Source organism: Mauremys reevesii, linkage group 7, assembly GCF_016161935.1.
Source record: "Mauremys reevesii isolate NIE-2019 linkage group 7, ASM1616193v1, whole genome shotgun sequence".
NCBI lineage: Eukaryota > Metazoa > Chordata > Testudines > Geoemydidae > Mauremys > Mauremys reevesii.
Genome location: NC_052629.1, coordinates 88516157 through 88532341, shown reverse-complemented (window position 1 = coordinate 88532341; position 16185 = coordinate 88516157). Strand labels below are relative to the sequence as shown.

Here is a 16185-nt window from a genome sequence, read left to right as displayed (position 1 = left end):
TAAAAGCTGGTTAAAGCTACTCGAATATTAAACAGTCCCTGCAGAGATGGATTAGTGGGTATAGGACAAATATGGTGGAAAGTATAAGACGGGGTATCAAAGATATGTGGTAAATTGTGGAACCAGGAAACTTAGTGATTTCTATAAATACTCCAGACCTCAAGTTCCTTGAAAAGAAACAGCTTTTTTCTTGACTACTTTAGACAGAGAGCACATATTATAGATACTTCATCTGAGAAAATTATTCAGACTGGTTTCTCATCTGGAGCCTCTTTTATGGAGATGGGGCTGAAAAGTGGGGTGACCCTCCATAGCTGGAATAAGCATCCAAATATTTGGATGATTATTCCCTTTTGGACCTTTTGTACTCACCACTCCCTCATCACTAAAAATTATATAGTTTTGCTATGTAAAGTTTCATTTTCTGGATGATTTATTTATTTTTGCTACAATATGGCTGGGGTTTGCAGTTTATTTTAACCCTCTCCCTGCCCCACAAGTTCTAGATGCAAGGCTAGAATTATTTAAATAGCAAAAATAGATTATTTCAGTAGCAAAAATTCCTCTTCAGTATAATGGAGATTCTCTGGAATAAAAAAAACATTAAAGTGTCAGTTTCTCTTAAGCTGCAATAACAAAAAACCCACAACTCTGTGTGTGTATTCTGTCATCTTGTTTAATTTCTTTGCATTAGAGACTAAGCAAATTGAAAAACCAACTCAGCAACAAGTGTGCGTGATTAAATACAAAGACCGAATTAAAATAATTAGTATCTGAAGCTCACAGAAGCAAGGAAATGCAGAATGCAGGCTGTCAAGCCATTGTTTCTAAGCACTGTAGTTCATATTTAATGTACAATCACCCATTGTTCCAAGCTTTCCATCAGAGCAGTTCCTATCAGCTACAGTGTCCACAGTAAACATATATGATAACCACCCCAAAGCTACAAATCTCTCTGTATTAGTGCTGCTTCCTTTGTACTCAGCATCACTGTGGAGAATTTCACTATCCTCTTTTACAACCTTGGCATAAATTTTTATTCCTTTCCTTCTCCTTCCACATTGTGTCATTCTTCTTTTAAAAGAACATCTCCAGAATCCATTCTATCCTTGCCATTCTATCTACTAAAACCCTTGTCCATGTATTGATACTTTCTCACCTTGACTGTAAATATTACAATCTCTTCTGAAGCCATAAATCATAACAACTTGTGCAATTAGTGCAGCTCTCATGTCTCTGATCCACTCATCTGCAGAGGAGTCCCCCACCGCCCAATGCACATGAGGAGGATGTCAAGGGCAATACCAGATTCAGGATGTGTTGCTATCTCAAGGGTCATTTGTATGTTCTGCCAGGACCCATTCAGTTACAGGTGCTACAGCTCTGTCACAACTTGCCGTTAGCAAGCTACAGCTCTGTCACAACTTTCCCCAGTCCTTCTAGTGACCCCGAAGGTGCACAATGATCCACTTGTATGTTGAATGCTATGACACATGCACCCGCACAAATACTGTGCTCAAAACCCCCAAGTACCCTAATGCCTTCTGAGACCCCGTCCAGACCCTGGGTAGCCATGACCCTGGCCTTTATAGTCAAGCTCCCCCTAACTAACTAGCACACCATAGTCCTCACCGTGGTCAACCAATTGACAAAAATGGTGCACTTCATCCCCATTGTTCACTTGCCTTCCACAAGAGAAACAGCCCAGCTCCTGGTGACTCATGTCAGCCGTCTTCATGGACTCCTGAATCAGTGAGAGAGAAGAATCAGGTAGAGTGACATTAGGGCTAAACATTGTCATTCTCAGCACTATTGCACTAACACCAGAGTTTAACACTTGTCCAGAACCAGTAAGAAAATTTGCTTGGGGAGGCAGAGGGGCAGCAGTAACTGATCTGTGGAAGTTTGTTTTGTTTCTTATTAATTGGGCAAGTTTTTATTATGAGACATACACTGTTTTGTATATGAACATTTGGTAAAACCCTATATGTTAAAAGTCTGTATGTGTATTCTTTTCCTAATGATAATAGCTTTGAAGGGCGGTGATCCTAAATAATATAAATATAGGACCATATACTAAACAACATAAGAACGGCCGTACTAGGTCAGACCAAAGGTCCAGCTAGCCCAGTATCCTGTCTTCTGACAATGTCCAATGTCAGGTGACCCAGAGGGAATGAACAGAACAGGTATTCAACAAGTGATCCATCCTCTGTTGCCCATCCCCAGCTTCTGGCAAACAGAGGCTAGTGACACCAAGTATTGCTTTACTTAACGCTGACTTTGAGCTTATAAATCTTTAAACACAAAAAAATTGAGTGGTAAAACATACTGCATTCAGAATTGTATGGATTTAGGTATCAAGTGTTTTTCCGTTACTTCCCTCTTCTTACAGTCATTGTAAAAGTGAAGCATATTCATTTTATTCAAATGTCAGGTTTTTCTCTCAGTAAATCTGGCTTGACTTTTTTCTCTCATGAGATATTCCCCAAATATATTTCATCTCTGTCCAATACTTAATTCTTTATATAATTTTCCTTAATGCTAGTCTTTTTTTTTACTTGTTTTATTTGTGGGTTCCTCCAGACGGGTATTTCAGTTTTGCTGAAGGTGGAGAATTTTATCTGCTATGAAATATATAGACGTCTTTTGTGCAGGAATTTTTAACCTAGCAAAGAAAAAATAAGGACAGTTGGGGAGATGATCCAAAAAATTAGGATACTGCATTTTAAAATGAAATCTAAAGAGTCCAGTTTAAGACTGCAGTATGATGTACTAAGCCTCTAATCTACCTTATGCCTTTTTTAAAAAAAAACCCAAACATTCAAGACTGGAAAGGAACTGATCTATTCACAACAGGGAACAATCCTGTTTTGTACTTACAGAGGGTTGGATTATATGGCCCAACAAAACTTTTTCTACTCTTGTGGATTTACATATGAGGACACTCTGCTTTTTAACACTGAAGTAGTGACAGGCGTGGAGGACTCTTCCTCTCTTGCACTGGAATTCATTGTAGTATCCACTGATACATCTGTCAGTTCACTGAATAAATCTGTCAATCAGAGAGCAGAATAAATGACATCCTAATGTAAGTATACTGGTGTGATCATTATTTTTTATTATCATAAAGCCTACGAGCCATAATTACAGAGCAGGCCCCCATTGTGCTAGCTGCTGTACAAACAGAACAAATAGATAGGATGCTTTGATAGTAGGTTATAATAGGATTTGCAGATGAGACCTGACCCTTGGTCAATCAAGTTCAATTTGTATTTGAAACAGGAGTCAGTACCTGATGTTATGGAAAGCAATAAGGCAAATTATATAGCACCTAGAACAATACCCTTTATAGAGGAAAATATTCCTTCCTGGTCCATTTAATAGCCAGTTTATGCACTGAAGTGTTTTCTTAATATTTGTAGTGCTGTATGCTCTGGTTGCAGTAGTTAAGCACTCTCAAGAGTACACACTTTAGGGAATCATTCTGCTCTAACACTGGATAGCCAACACAACTCCTGACTACTCACTTCTTTTTAAGAATGGTAACCGTTTTCTTGTTACATTATTTGGGATCAAGCAACAGAAATCTGATTGGTCATCAGCTCCAGACTCTAAGGTAGGGCTGGTTGGAGAACAACTATTCTGTTCCATGAAAAATTTTGAGTTTACACTCCAATGCAAAAAGAAAACAACTCTAGACTTTTGGGGGGAAGAAGGAGAAAGGGAAGACAGAGAAAAACCCCTACACACACGCCACTAATCCACTGGTAGGGTGCGCAACTGGGATACGGGAGACCAAGCCTCAAGTCCCTGCTCTGCCTGATTCAGTGTTACAAAACCTCAATCTCTCCTGCTAGAGCTGATTCACTTTGTATAAATACTTATTGGGGCAGAGCGACAGACTGACTCTAGAGCCCAGTGGTTATGGCACTTGCCTAGGACGAGAGCATCTGAAGTTCACGGCCCTACTCCAAATCAGGCAGAACAGGGATGTGAACCAGCATCTCCCATATCTCAGGTGAGTGCCTTAGCCAAAAGACTATTCTTGTCACTTTCCCCACTTGCTGGAAATTCCAAACTGGACCTGAGAAATCTTCCCAACAAAATTTTCTTTGAATCAGATACATTTCTGCAAAACACTTCTGCCAAACACTTTGCATGCATCAAAAAAAATGTCCAACCAGCTCTAATATAAAGTATGCTGTCATCTTTAGTGTGGCCAAATTGCATTAGATGCACCTTTTGTTAGCAGTCTGCTTGTCTCATCCAAGCACACAAAGTTTCCTCTGTATGCAATTATCCCTTTATTTTTTGACACCAGGATATGCACAGATGATTATCTTAAGCTTATCAGCTTATCAACATACTCCTTGTTGGAGACAGCAACTTTGTCTTAGGAAACTTTCATATTTAAGATGATCAGGTAATTTCTTAATGTCCTCTTATGGCCCTTCAAAACCATAGCAACAACCATCTTTTGGTATTGGGTGTGGGTCTATTCACTCTTTGCTTGACTCAGCCCTTTTGAAGTAGGTGCTAAGTCAGTGTCGAAGTATTTCCCATTTCAATAGACAATTATAAATACCCTCTGCGTTATCCAAACCAACTAATCATTGAGGTCAATTGGATTTAAGCAGACGCTTAAGTGCTTTCCTGAATTAGGGTCTAAAAAGCAGCTCTCTGTGGTGCTCAGCAATAAGTATTCCTGCAAAATGTCATACAGAATGTGGATACAACATGCCTAGTAAATCCTTTTTCTGACAAGAGGAAGACTGTATCCCACTGACAATATTTATATGATGTTGTGAAATGAACTCATGAAATAATGGTTTTAATGTCTTAACTACCTTTAAGCTGTCATATCAAATCTTAAATTTAAATGTCAGTTTTATTTGAAGTCTACAAATGGATGAAAAATGACAATAATCATTTTCAGTGTGTTAATTGAGATCAAGATGACTACTGGAGGAGAGTGAGATTTTCTGCCCCTCCACTAGCAGGACAAGTTGGGGTCTCTACCAGGTTGTGAATCCCTTAATAGGCTGGGTAAGCTGAAGTAGTTCTCTAATACTGAATATTTTATAATTGTTCCATAATGCAGAATTCCACCCCCACCCCTCCCTAAGCATATGTTTTCAGTCACTCTAGGCATAATTATGTTTTAAGCATTTGAGGCTTAAAACTACTCTAGGGCTATTTAAAGGATTAAATTTTGTTTATGTCACATAGCTGCAACAGAGCAAGAGAACCTTTGACATTCTAGGGACGCTGCAGGGCTAAAAAGTATTTTGTTAAAAACAAACCTCCACAACATGCTGCATTAAAATAACTTTTATTTTTGATTAGTCTGACATCAAGCTCCTAAACTTAATTATATTGTACATGATTTCTGTGCCTATCACAGAAAGGATTGGACAAAAGAGTTTCAGAATAAGAAAAGGCTTAGAACTCAAATAAGGTTGAACCTTCAATGTTCCTAATACTTCTGAATAATTAAGTGTCCTCTCTACTTTTGATGCTGAAGTTGCAGAACCAATTATATGCACTCTGCTTGGCAGGTACCACCTGCCATTCACTCTTGTATGTAACATTCTTTGGGTGATGCTGCTATTTAAGACCCACAGGCAACAGATGCTAGTACGGTAACTACCACAGCTTCAGGATTCTACAGCTTTACAGTAAAAGTATAAGCAAAGTGAAAGTGGGTAGTATCACTGTCAGGGTTCCCCCGCACTCTGAACTCTGGGGTGCAGATGTGGGAACCCACATGAAAGACCCCCTAAGCTTATATTCTACCAGCTTAGGTTAAAACTTCCCCAAGGCACAAATTCCTTTCCTTGCCCTTCAACGGTATTGCTGCCACCACCAAGTGATTTACACAGAAATTCAGGGAAGGATCACTTAGAATCCCTATCTCCCCAAAATATCCCCCCAACCCCTTCACCCCCTTTCCTGGGGAGGCTTGAGAATAAACTACCAAGCAATTGCCTTAGCAATGTGAGCACAGACCAGACCCTTTGTCTTTAGGACACTGAAATTATTTAGGTTCTTAAAAATAACATTATTTATAAAGAAAAAAAATAAAAGACTCACACCTGCAAAATCAGGATGGAAGGTAACTTTACAGGGTAATAAAAAGATTTATAATACAGAGGATTCCCCTCTGGGCTCAGCTTCACAGTTACAAAAACAGGAATAAAACTACCTTTGTAGAATAGGAAAATTCACAAGCCCAAACGAAGGATAACCTAATGCATTTCCTTGCCCTACTTACAATTTCTGTGATTATAGATGAATTATGCCAGGTATATTTTCAAGAGATATTGTGCCTGCTTAGCTTCTCCCTCCATTTGGAAAGGGAGCAACAAAAGAGAACAAACATCCTTCTCCCTCAGATTTGAAAGTATCTTCTATATTCATGACAATCACAAAGAGCAATTCAGCAAAATTATGGGAAGAACTACAGAATTTGTCTGGATATGTAGGTATGCAAACTTTCCAGCAAATTGCCAAACCACAACCCTTTTGCTGGTTTTGAATATTTTTCTATGTTTCTGTATATCTATTCAAAGAGCTGCTTCCACATCTAGTATCTGTTAAAGGTGGTGCTAGTGATTCAGTGGGTAGGACTCTTCCCATTGAGTTAGTATTGAACCAAAATCCCAGTATGGTGTTTGGGGGCATTGTGCTACCAGAGATGTCATCTTTTCACTAAGACATAAAAGAGGCCACAACATATGTTGGGACAGGTCACAATTTGGGACTCGTTTGACTCCCAGCTGCTGTAAGATGACCATCCCTATAGTTGCAATAGCCATGACTTTTCCCACCTGATCTGATGTGGCTGAAACCCTTTCTCTTGGATATAGGATTCATTACCATCATCCAAGCCTTTATCTCTCCACAATTTAACTGCTGTAATGACTAATGAAATCTAAATGAGCCCTCACTTAAAATTAGCACAGTAACAGAACCCAGTGCAGAGGGTATCTTGCTGTGATCACATAACACCATTTCTCCAGGATCCAGCTGTCTGTCTGTTGGTTTCTAAATGAAGCTTAAGACGTTGGTTCTGTCCTGCGGAGCTCTGAATGGTTTGCCTACCTCTCTTCATGTGCCGTACTTTAAGATCAGCAGGGGTTCATGAGCAAGAAATCCTTAGACATGTAACAGTGGTGGCTGCTGGTAGGACATTCTTTAAGAGTACCTCTCAGCTTTGAATTCCCTTCTGAACACCTGTTGCAGTGTACCCTACAGCTCAAAGTAAATCTAATTTGGCCAGGCATTTGGTGGATTTAGGTAAGGTGCTGATATTTTTTTAAACTTCAGTGGTATTAGGGTTTTCCTGTGGCTGAAATGTGAATGTTTTGGTCTGTGGGCCTAGCTTCTTGTTTGCAAAGAGAGGCTGCCTGCTATTTCTACCTAGTTGAATAGTATTTTTTAATTGTATGTCAAAGGCATGTGGCGCTTCACATATGATATAAAATAAAAGAAGCCTATATGTGTATGGAACTAAAATTAATTATATTTCCCCCCTTTTACTAATCTGAATACTTGAATACTTTGGAATTGCAGATTTTGTTTCATGTAAGTATCTCAATAATAGCTCCATGGATAGGGAAAAATATCTGATCATTCACAGTTCTCTCTCAAATTTTGGATTAGCTGAGTCATTGTAATTCTCGCAATAACCTGCTTCTAGGAGAAAACCAAGGAATTAATTAGCCTGACCCAACTGATTAAAGAGATGAAAACATGCAAGATAGCAACAGATATTGTACAAACAAAATCTTAGGTTCTTGTATCATTAGTGTCAAGGACACTTAGTTATATCACCATGTAACCCTTCTGCCCATCTGAGTTGGCAGCAACAAGGGCCGGGTTCAGTATCTAGGGGTTCTGCTTCAATAACGCAATGCAAAACCGGGTCAAGCCCCCACCCAGTGACCTGGGACAAGTGCATACCACCCCCCAAGAGCCTCTAAGAGGCACTATTTCCCCTCTCACAAGCACAGAGCCTGAGTGTAACAAAATCATTTTAATAAAGGAGGGAAACAATGCGGCATTATGTTGGGGAAACACCACAAACAGGATTCATAACACAAACCATGAACAAAAGACTCATCCCCAACTAAGTTTGGCAATATCCTTTTCCCCTCAGGGTCTTAAGTCCAACAACCCAAAAGATCACCCAAAAGTCCAGCAACCCAAAAATCACCCAAAAGTCCAAGAACCCAAAAGTCTCTGTCCCTGGTCAGTGCAGCCCCAGAGTTCAAAAGTTTATCTGCAGAGTTTTACACACACCCACCCAGCTTGGGTGGAAATGGGGGGGAAGGGGCATGCAGGCTCTTAAGGGGCACCTTACATGGTCCGAGGCCTACTGCCCCGCCTCTCCGTGGGGTTCTACTGCAGCTTTCACCACGAGCCACTTCACTCCACCAGCTGTCCTGTGAGCCGCTTCAGCCGTCCCACGAAACTGCTCCGCTCTGCCCTGCTCCGCCCCATTTCACTCTGCTCGCCATCCCATGGGCTGCTCCAACCGTCCCACAAATTGCTCAGCTCCACTCCAACCGTCCCACAATCTGCTCCGCTCTGCCAGCCACTTAGCAATATATCTTCAGGCTCCCCCACTAGTTAATACAGCACTCAGTGATCTCATCTCTTAGTAATTTTAGTGATTTCAGCTTGTAGTAGGGGAGACCCAGTGCTGGTGCACCATTGGCCCAAAGTGAATTTCAGCACAGCAGCCTGTAATTAGACTATTAATGGAATCAAAATTAGCTCTGCTATTCAACAGTGGAGAGAGGAGACAGTGCAATTGGTGTTTCAGGCCCTCAAAAGGGACCCATACCTTGCTCAATTCACTGGATTTTGGAACCATGTCCCTTGTCTAGCGAGTGCTACTTAGTTGATGGTGAGTCCCTCTGTCATAAAACAGTTCCACTTGATTCACATAATCAGGGTAACACTTTATTCTTCCTGCCCCAGTAACAGAGAAACTGGGGATCCCACAGAAGCCAAAGTGACCATTTGGGCGGCTGTGGGCTCATGCTAGGCGGGGTGGGTGTGCCTATGCAAACAAGACCTCACAATTCACCACCAGATGTCAGGGTAGAGCTCATCCTGACTCTGCTTACAAACATAAGGAAAAGTGAAATTATAAACTGCATAATGAAGGCCTGATTAACAGATGCACATAAGTGTAGCTGAAGTCATAAAAATAGATCATCTAAATCATTACTCATGATGCAGTTGTTTCAATGAATTTTGTATTTACATATTATATTAGCCCTTATGTTCTATCCATCCCTAGGGTAGAATCTTTAAAAAGGAAGCTCTTTATTTCCCTTGATACAGCAATGGAGGAGAAAAGTGTCCACTAAGTGTCAATAGGTTCCTAGAGGTGAACATTTGCAGGGCAGGCACCCTATAGCCACATGTACCACATTCTCAGAATCATTGTCCCAAAATAATATTTTGTAACTATGCTACAACTCCTATTTAAGAGCCAGTTCTGCAACCTTTGCCTGTGTTGAGCAATAGTGCAGAATTAGGCCCTAGAATATTGGAAAAGCCTAATTTTAAAATATTGCACTTAGGTGATATTGCCAGACAGATGGCAAAGTCTTACAAGTGTAATTCTTCCCAAAATTGTGGTAAATTTCATACTCGTGCTTTCAATTGGCAAAGCCGCTGTCCTTCCTTTGCTTTTCTTAATTTAAAGAGTGTAAGTATTAGTTTCTGGCAAAGCCATTCGGCGCATATTTCTAGTCTCATAAATACAGCATGTTCTGTAGATCATCTTATATTGCAGTCTTCACACATTTGCTCGGTTTGACAAAGCCACTGCACTTTAGTAACTGCTGCAAGACTAAAGGAAATTAATCATGTTTAATCCATTAAACAAACAGTTTTTTGACTTAACCAAAACCAATCCTCTTTTAAAGCAAGATCAGAGAAAAATAAGCAATAAGGAAGATTTTAATTAAGGATTAACACACTTCTGTGATGGTACCATTTTTAATTCTTCTTCTTAATACAGTAATTTATCAGTAAAAAAATCCATAAAATGACAATTTCATGGGATCAAGTTGTAAGAAAGCCACTAATAATTGCTGATTATGAAATACCACTGCCTAAATAAGGTAGATCTATTATAGCTCTTCAACAGACACCATGTGTTTTGGTGAGGTTCCTAGCATACTTCTGGGATCTGTAAAATGGTTAATGAATCTGATAATAAAGTTGGACAGGCAGAAGCTGATTTTGATCCCACTTACACCAACTGCATAATCAAGCAACTCCAGTTAAGTCAATTTTCTCTTATTTACACTAACCTTAGTAAGACCAGAAATAAGTCCTAACATTCTACAGTGGGAAAAAAGAAAGATTGCTTACCTTATAGTACTAGAGTACTTTGAAATGTGTGGTTCCTATGGGTATTCACTGTGGGGCATACGTGCTCTGCGTGCTCAGGACTGGAAACTCTTCAATAGCAGTGTCTGTAAGTCCATGTCTGTCCTTGCACCTTCTCATGCTTTTAACCAAGGGGGAAAAGGGCAGCACAGACCAATCGCCTCTCTAGTTCTGACTCTACCGCAAATCACACAATGACCCAAGCAGAAGAGGAGGGTGGGTCATGAATCATAGAATCACAGGACTGGAAGGGACCTAGAGAAGTCTTCTAGTCCAATTCCCTGAATACCCCTAGGGATCACACATCTTGAAGAATTCCAGTTATTATACGGCAAGTAACCTTTATTTCTTGCTGTACTACAGAGTAGAGGGTTACTGAGCCGAAGGAGACCTCTGCAGCTGAAGCTTGAACCAGAGCATAATGCCTGGTGAAAATATGTATAGAGACCCAAATTAGATGCTCTGCTTATCTCCAAGAGGGGGAGTCCCTGTAAGGAGGCTTCTGATGCTGTTCTGACTCTACCGCAAATCACACAATGACCCAAGCAGAAGAGGAGGGTGGGTCATGAATCATAGAATCACAGGACTGGAAGGGACCTAGAGAAGTCTTCTAGTCCAATTCCCTGAATACCCCTAGGGATCACACATCTTGAAGAATTCCAGTTATTATACGGCAAGTAACCTTTATTTCTTGCTGTACTACAGAGTAGAGGGTTACTGAGCCGAAGGAGACCTCTGCAGCTGAAGCTTGAACCAGAGCATAATGCCTGGTGAAAATATGTATAGAGACCCAAATTAGATGCTCTGCTTATCTCCAAGAGGGGGAGTCCCTGTAAGGAGGCTTCTGATGCTGCTTGGACTCTCATAGAATGGGCTCTGACAGTTTGAGGAGAAAGGGCTTTCATAAGATCATAGCAAAGTCTCTCTGAATGATCAAAAACATCAAAGGGTATTAAATTCAATTCTAATCAAAGCAGCAAAGAGTCCTGTGGGACCTTATAGACTAACAGACATATGGAGCGTGAGCTTTCGTGGGTGAATACCCACTTCCTCAGATGCATGGTGCCACAGGACTCTTTGCTGCTTTTACAGATCCAGACTAACATGGCTATCCCTCTGCTACTTGAATTCTAATGAAGACATTCAATTCTAATGTTTCCAAACTAAAGAGTTCCTGCTCTCTGAAACAGGTGCCCAGCACTCTAACATACTATAGTCATCTGCTCCAAATGCCTGCCAATTTCCCTGCAGGAATTAACTCTAACTGTAACCCAAGGAAAGTAGGATGGAAAACATCCCCTGGAAGACCTAAAGCATGATGTCAGACACATATCCCTCACTGGCATCCTATCCCATAACACATCAGATTTGGTGCAAGACAAACATAGTGGAGGTGCATAACACATCTGGTGACTTCTACGCTGTCCAAGCAACAGCATGAGAACCAACCTACCCTAGACTTCATCCATTTGTCTTTCAAATCATGGTCTCTTTGAAGCAACAATTGTCTTCTGATGTTTGTGGAAAGCTCTAGCATATTGGTTGATTCCTTGCTATTGACATGTTCAGGGGTACTTTGGAAGCAGCTTTCTTGTTGCTCTTCAATTACTTTTTTGTTCAGCATTGCAGCTGACAGACTATAGATTGCACGTCTCTCAGCACTTCTCTGAGTGAATGAGAGGAAAACTGGAGAGTATATGGTGGATCCTGGCTGAGTTCCCCATCACCTACCATCCTTGACACTGAAGAAGCTCTCTACTTTGAATAGAAGCATCTTACAACATATAATACAAATTTCCTAGACTCATTTACAAGAGTTTGCTGTGTGCTGATCCATTTATTTTATGTTAACACTAGCCCCTATGTATGGTCTTAGCAGCTGCTTTGCTCTATGGGTTTCTCAGTGTTTTTGTAATACAGCATCATCTCTCAGACAATACATTGTGTTTCCAAGTGAATTTAGAATGAAATATGAAGTTCCCCTTTGGTATTACTGAAATGATGCATCATTTTTAAGGCTAACATTGGTTTTAAGTGTTAGCTGTAATACAGAGGGAGTAAAGTGAAATGCAGTATACTTCATCTGTGGTATTTGCTAGGCAAGTAGCTCTCTATTACATTAGACATGATAAATTCACACAAATGGCTCTTTGACAGAACGTTCCCTGTTTCATAACTTCAGGCAGTTTATTTGGTAACTAGTAAATGGCTGGAAAGGAGCAGCACTTTATTCTGAATTATACAGTAAAAAAATGTTACTTCCTTCACAAAACCACATGCTTACAAAGCTAGGATTTCCCTAAGTGCCCAGTGCTGTTCCAGGCATGCACTACAAACACCAATGCAGAGAATACAAATTCTAAAATAATTATAAGGGGAATCAAAAAATGATCGTGCTCTATGTAGGGCTTGCGGGGAGGAAAGATCCTGCAAAAGAGCAGTTGTGAGAGGTCTATTTTGCCATTTCTCTTTAGGGACTATACTTTCAGACAGATACAGATATAAATGTGTCTACATCAGTTTGGAATATCACTTGGTTACTGTGCTAGTGCAGATCTCAAAGATATTTCCAGATATATATATCTCTACCTTGATATAACGCTGTCCTTGGGAGCCAAAAAATCTTAACGCATTATAGGTGAAACCGCATTATATTGAACTTGCTTTGATCCGCCGGAGTGCGCAGCCCCGCCCCACCGGAGCGCTGCTTTACCGCGTTATATCTGAATTCGTGTTATATCGGGCCGTGTTATATTGGGGTAAGGGTGTATTATATTAGCTGAACAGAGTGTCTCCGGAAAAAAAAACTTTTTTTTTATTAAACAATATATATAAGAAATTTTACTTACCAAGGACTTTTTTGGAGAAACTTATGAGCAATTTAAAAGAGGGAATAGGCAACCTAACTTTAATTATGCATTACTATAGAAAGAAATCCAGCATGGTCTGGGGTAAGAGCATGGGACAGAGTCAAGAGATCTGGGCTCTATTCCAGACTCTGCCACTGCTGCACTTTGTGACTTTGGGCCTCAGTTCTGCATCCACCAAGTAGGGATATTAATAATTAAGCTTTAAAATGCACTTTGACAGTTCTGACAAAAAAGCACCGTGTAGGTACAACTGCAAAGTATCTTCATTGAAAGTCTAACACTGGCACTGAAAGCCCTTCTCCAGGCACACAATGACTTCATCCATGTTTATACACTGCAGTGAGATGCAAAAAACTTTGGTGACAACTGCAAAACAATCTTCTTGTGACTGTTTATTTCAATTTGATGTCTGTTGGAAAGTCAATGGTGCACTGAAATGGCATTGGTGCTGAAAGCTTATATGGAAAACTAAGATATTACTGAGGGTATCAGCCATATAGCCACTGCAACTAGAAATGTAGTGTGGTACATGGGCAAACAAATCATGAAGTTGAGACTTGGGCAGTTAATCTATGCTTGATCTAATGGTCAGTTATTAATATGTACAATCTTTTTCATAAGGGATTAAAGATACCAAAACACGTTTGGGTTGTCACTGTTAGATGAGTTACTTTGAGATTCATGGTAATATATGATCCAACAATAGTGCTGTCTTTATATTATATTTCACATGCTACCGAGTAGACCAGGCAAACACATAACACTGTTTTGTATTATCTTAAGGCAGCGTTTCCCAAAGTGTAGGGTGTCTCCCGCTGTGGGGTTGTGCAAGACTATCTGGAAGTGTGAAGCATTGACACATCACTGAGTTGGTCTACAGAGTCTTATATTTCATTTAAAAAGACAGCGTTAGTCTCTAAATTATGGGCATGAAAAAATCCTGCAAAACACAGAGTGGGGAAGATGAAGAATGTCTGCCTGAGTTTGCAGAGAGCCCGAAGCAATGATTCTCAAATGTGAATTTCTCCATTCATTTTAATGGGTGTTTACTCAGATTCCAGTGATGATACTTTTATTGTCAACATTGTTAACTATTTAATTGTTCAAAGCACGTAAGAAAGAAAAGTAGTATCCTATTGTGAAGATATATATACAGTGTCATGGATTAAATTTTACAGTATCTGTGCTATACCCATCTTTAGACAGTCTCCTGGCAGTACACCTTTAGTGTTCCACACCCTCACAGGGTCACACTCTTCCCCAGTGATAGGCCATGAGCCCTCAACACTTCCAAGACTGAGCCTCTGGGCTCTAGCCCTCTTGTATCTCACAGTGAGCTCTGCCCAGCAAGTCAGACTGAAGTGGACACCTCTTCAGAGACTTTTACCTCCTTCGGGGATCAACACTCTCAGCACGTATTTGCAGCAACACCTAGGGTGACCAGATAGAAGTGTGAAAAATTGGGACAGGGGTGGGGGGTAATAGGTGCCAATATAAAAAAAGCCGCAAATATCAGGACTGTTCATTTATTTAATTGGAATATAGCATTGGAAAGCATTGACACATCACTGAGTTGGTCTACAGAGTCTTATATTTCATTTAAAAAGACAGCGTTAGTCTCTAAATTATGGGCATGAAAAAATCCTGCAAAACACAGAGTGGGGAAGATGAAGAATGTCTGCCTGAGTTTGCATTATTAATTGGAATATAGCTTTGGAAAGTCCTTAATCTTTGCTTTTCAATGCTAACTTAAGACAGAGTTCGGATGGGCCATAGCCAGTTCTCTCCCTCTGCCTCCCAGCAAGCTACTGTAGGATCCATGCGACTCTGCCTCTCTCTGTCTCTGTCTGTGTGTCCCAGGAGAGTGTTTCTGCGTCTGCTCTTCTTAACACAGACACCTGACACTTCTTGTCTTTGTTCTCTGGAGACAGCCTCAACCTGTGTTCACATGTCCAGCTGCCTCTATAGCAGGGGTTCTCAAACTGGGGGTTGGGACTCCTCAGGGGGTCACAAGGTTATTACATGGGGGGTCATGAGCTGTCAACCTCCACCCCAAATCCTGCTTTGCCTCCAGCATTTATAATGGTGTTAAATATATATAAAAAAAGTGTTTTTAATTTATAAGGAGGGGTCGCACTCAGAGGCTTGCTATGTGAAAGAGGTCACCAGTAAAAAAGTTTGAGAGACACTGCTCTATAGCTATGTGTTAATCATTGGTCATTGCGGTTTCCATTGTCTGTACAGGGTCTTCCATTTCAGTGGGTTGATTCCTGCGCAGGCAGTTTTAATGGGCTATATGTTTCAAATACCTTGCCTGATCTCCCATGTCCTAGGGAGACAATCAATTCTTTCCCCCAGTAAGTAGGAATGCCAAAGGGATAGGGACAGAATCATACATATAGTTCATAAAAATATTACAGAAGATTCCCACGTTTGTCACATATCGGTAGGTCTTTATCCATGTTGTTATACACAGCAGGGTTGGAAGTTTCCAGAGTTTGGGAAGTATTATATTGCATTAACTCTAAGTTTTCAGTTACATCTCTTGCATACCTTTAGGTCTGCAGTGATGTATCACTCAGCAATGGTTGTGTTATAGTTAAGGTAGACAGTGTCTACAGTACTTAACAAAATAACATTAAATTTTATTCATAACAAATCAGTTGGCCTAGCAAATAAACTAATACTACTCAATGTTGAGGCGTACCCGTTCAAATTCTAAACAGTCATTTAGTTCAGCTTTGTTCAGGTCCCTGGTTGTTTGCTATTCAGAGATTTGGATTAAAGGCTTTTAGTTGATATAAAAAAAACCCATCAGTTTTCCAAATAGTTGTAAGTATTCACTATTTATCATTCTTGTGTTTTTAAAAAAGTTTTAATCAAGATGAAAAACAGA

The 16185-nt window shown here is 40.2% G+C and overlaps 1 long non-coding RNA gene across 4 annotated transcripts in view; it reads right to left on the bottom strand.

Moving 5' to 3' along the window:
- Positions 1-362: 362 nt before the first annotated feature.
- Positions 363-16185, bottom strand: part of LOC120369154 — a 172413-nt gene continuing 156590 nt past the window's right edge. For all 4 annotated transcript variants that reach the window (XR_005582968.1, XR_005582969.1, XR_005582966.1 and 1 more), the window contains 4 exons: positions 2884-3055; positions 2562-2668; positions 1633-1744; positions 363-586 (listed from right to left, as the gene is read on the bottom strand). This is a non-coding gene — a long non-coding RNA (uncharacterized LOC120369154). The remainder of the gene's footprint in view (positions 587-1632; positions 1745-2561; positions 2669-2883; positions 3056-16185) is intronic.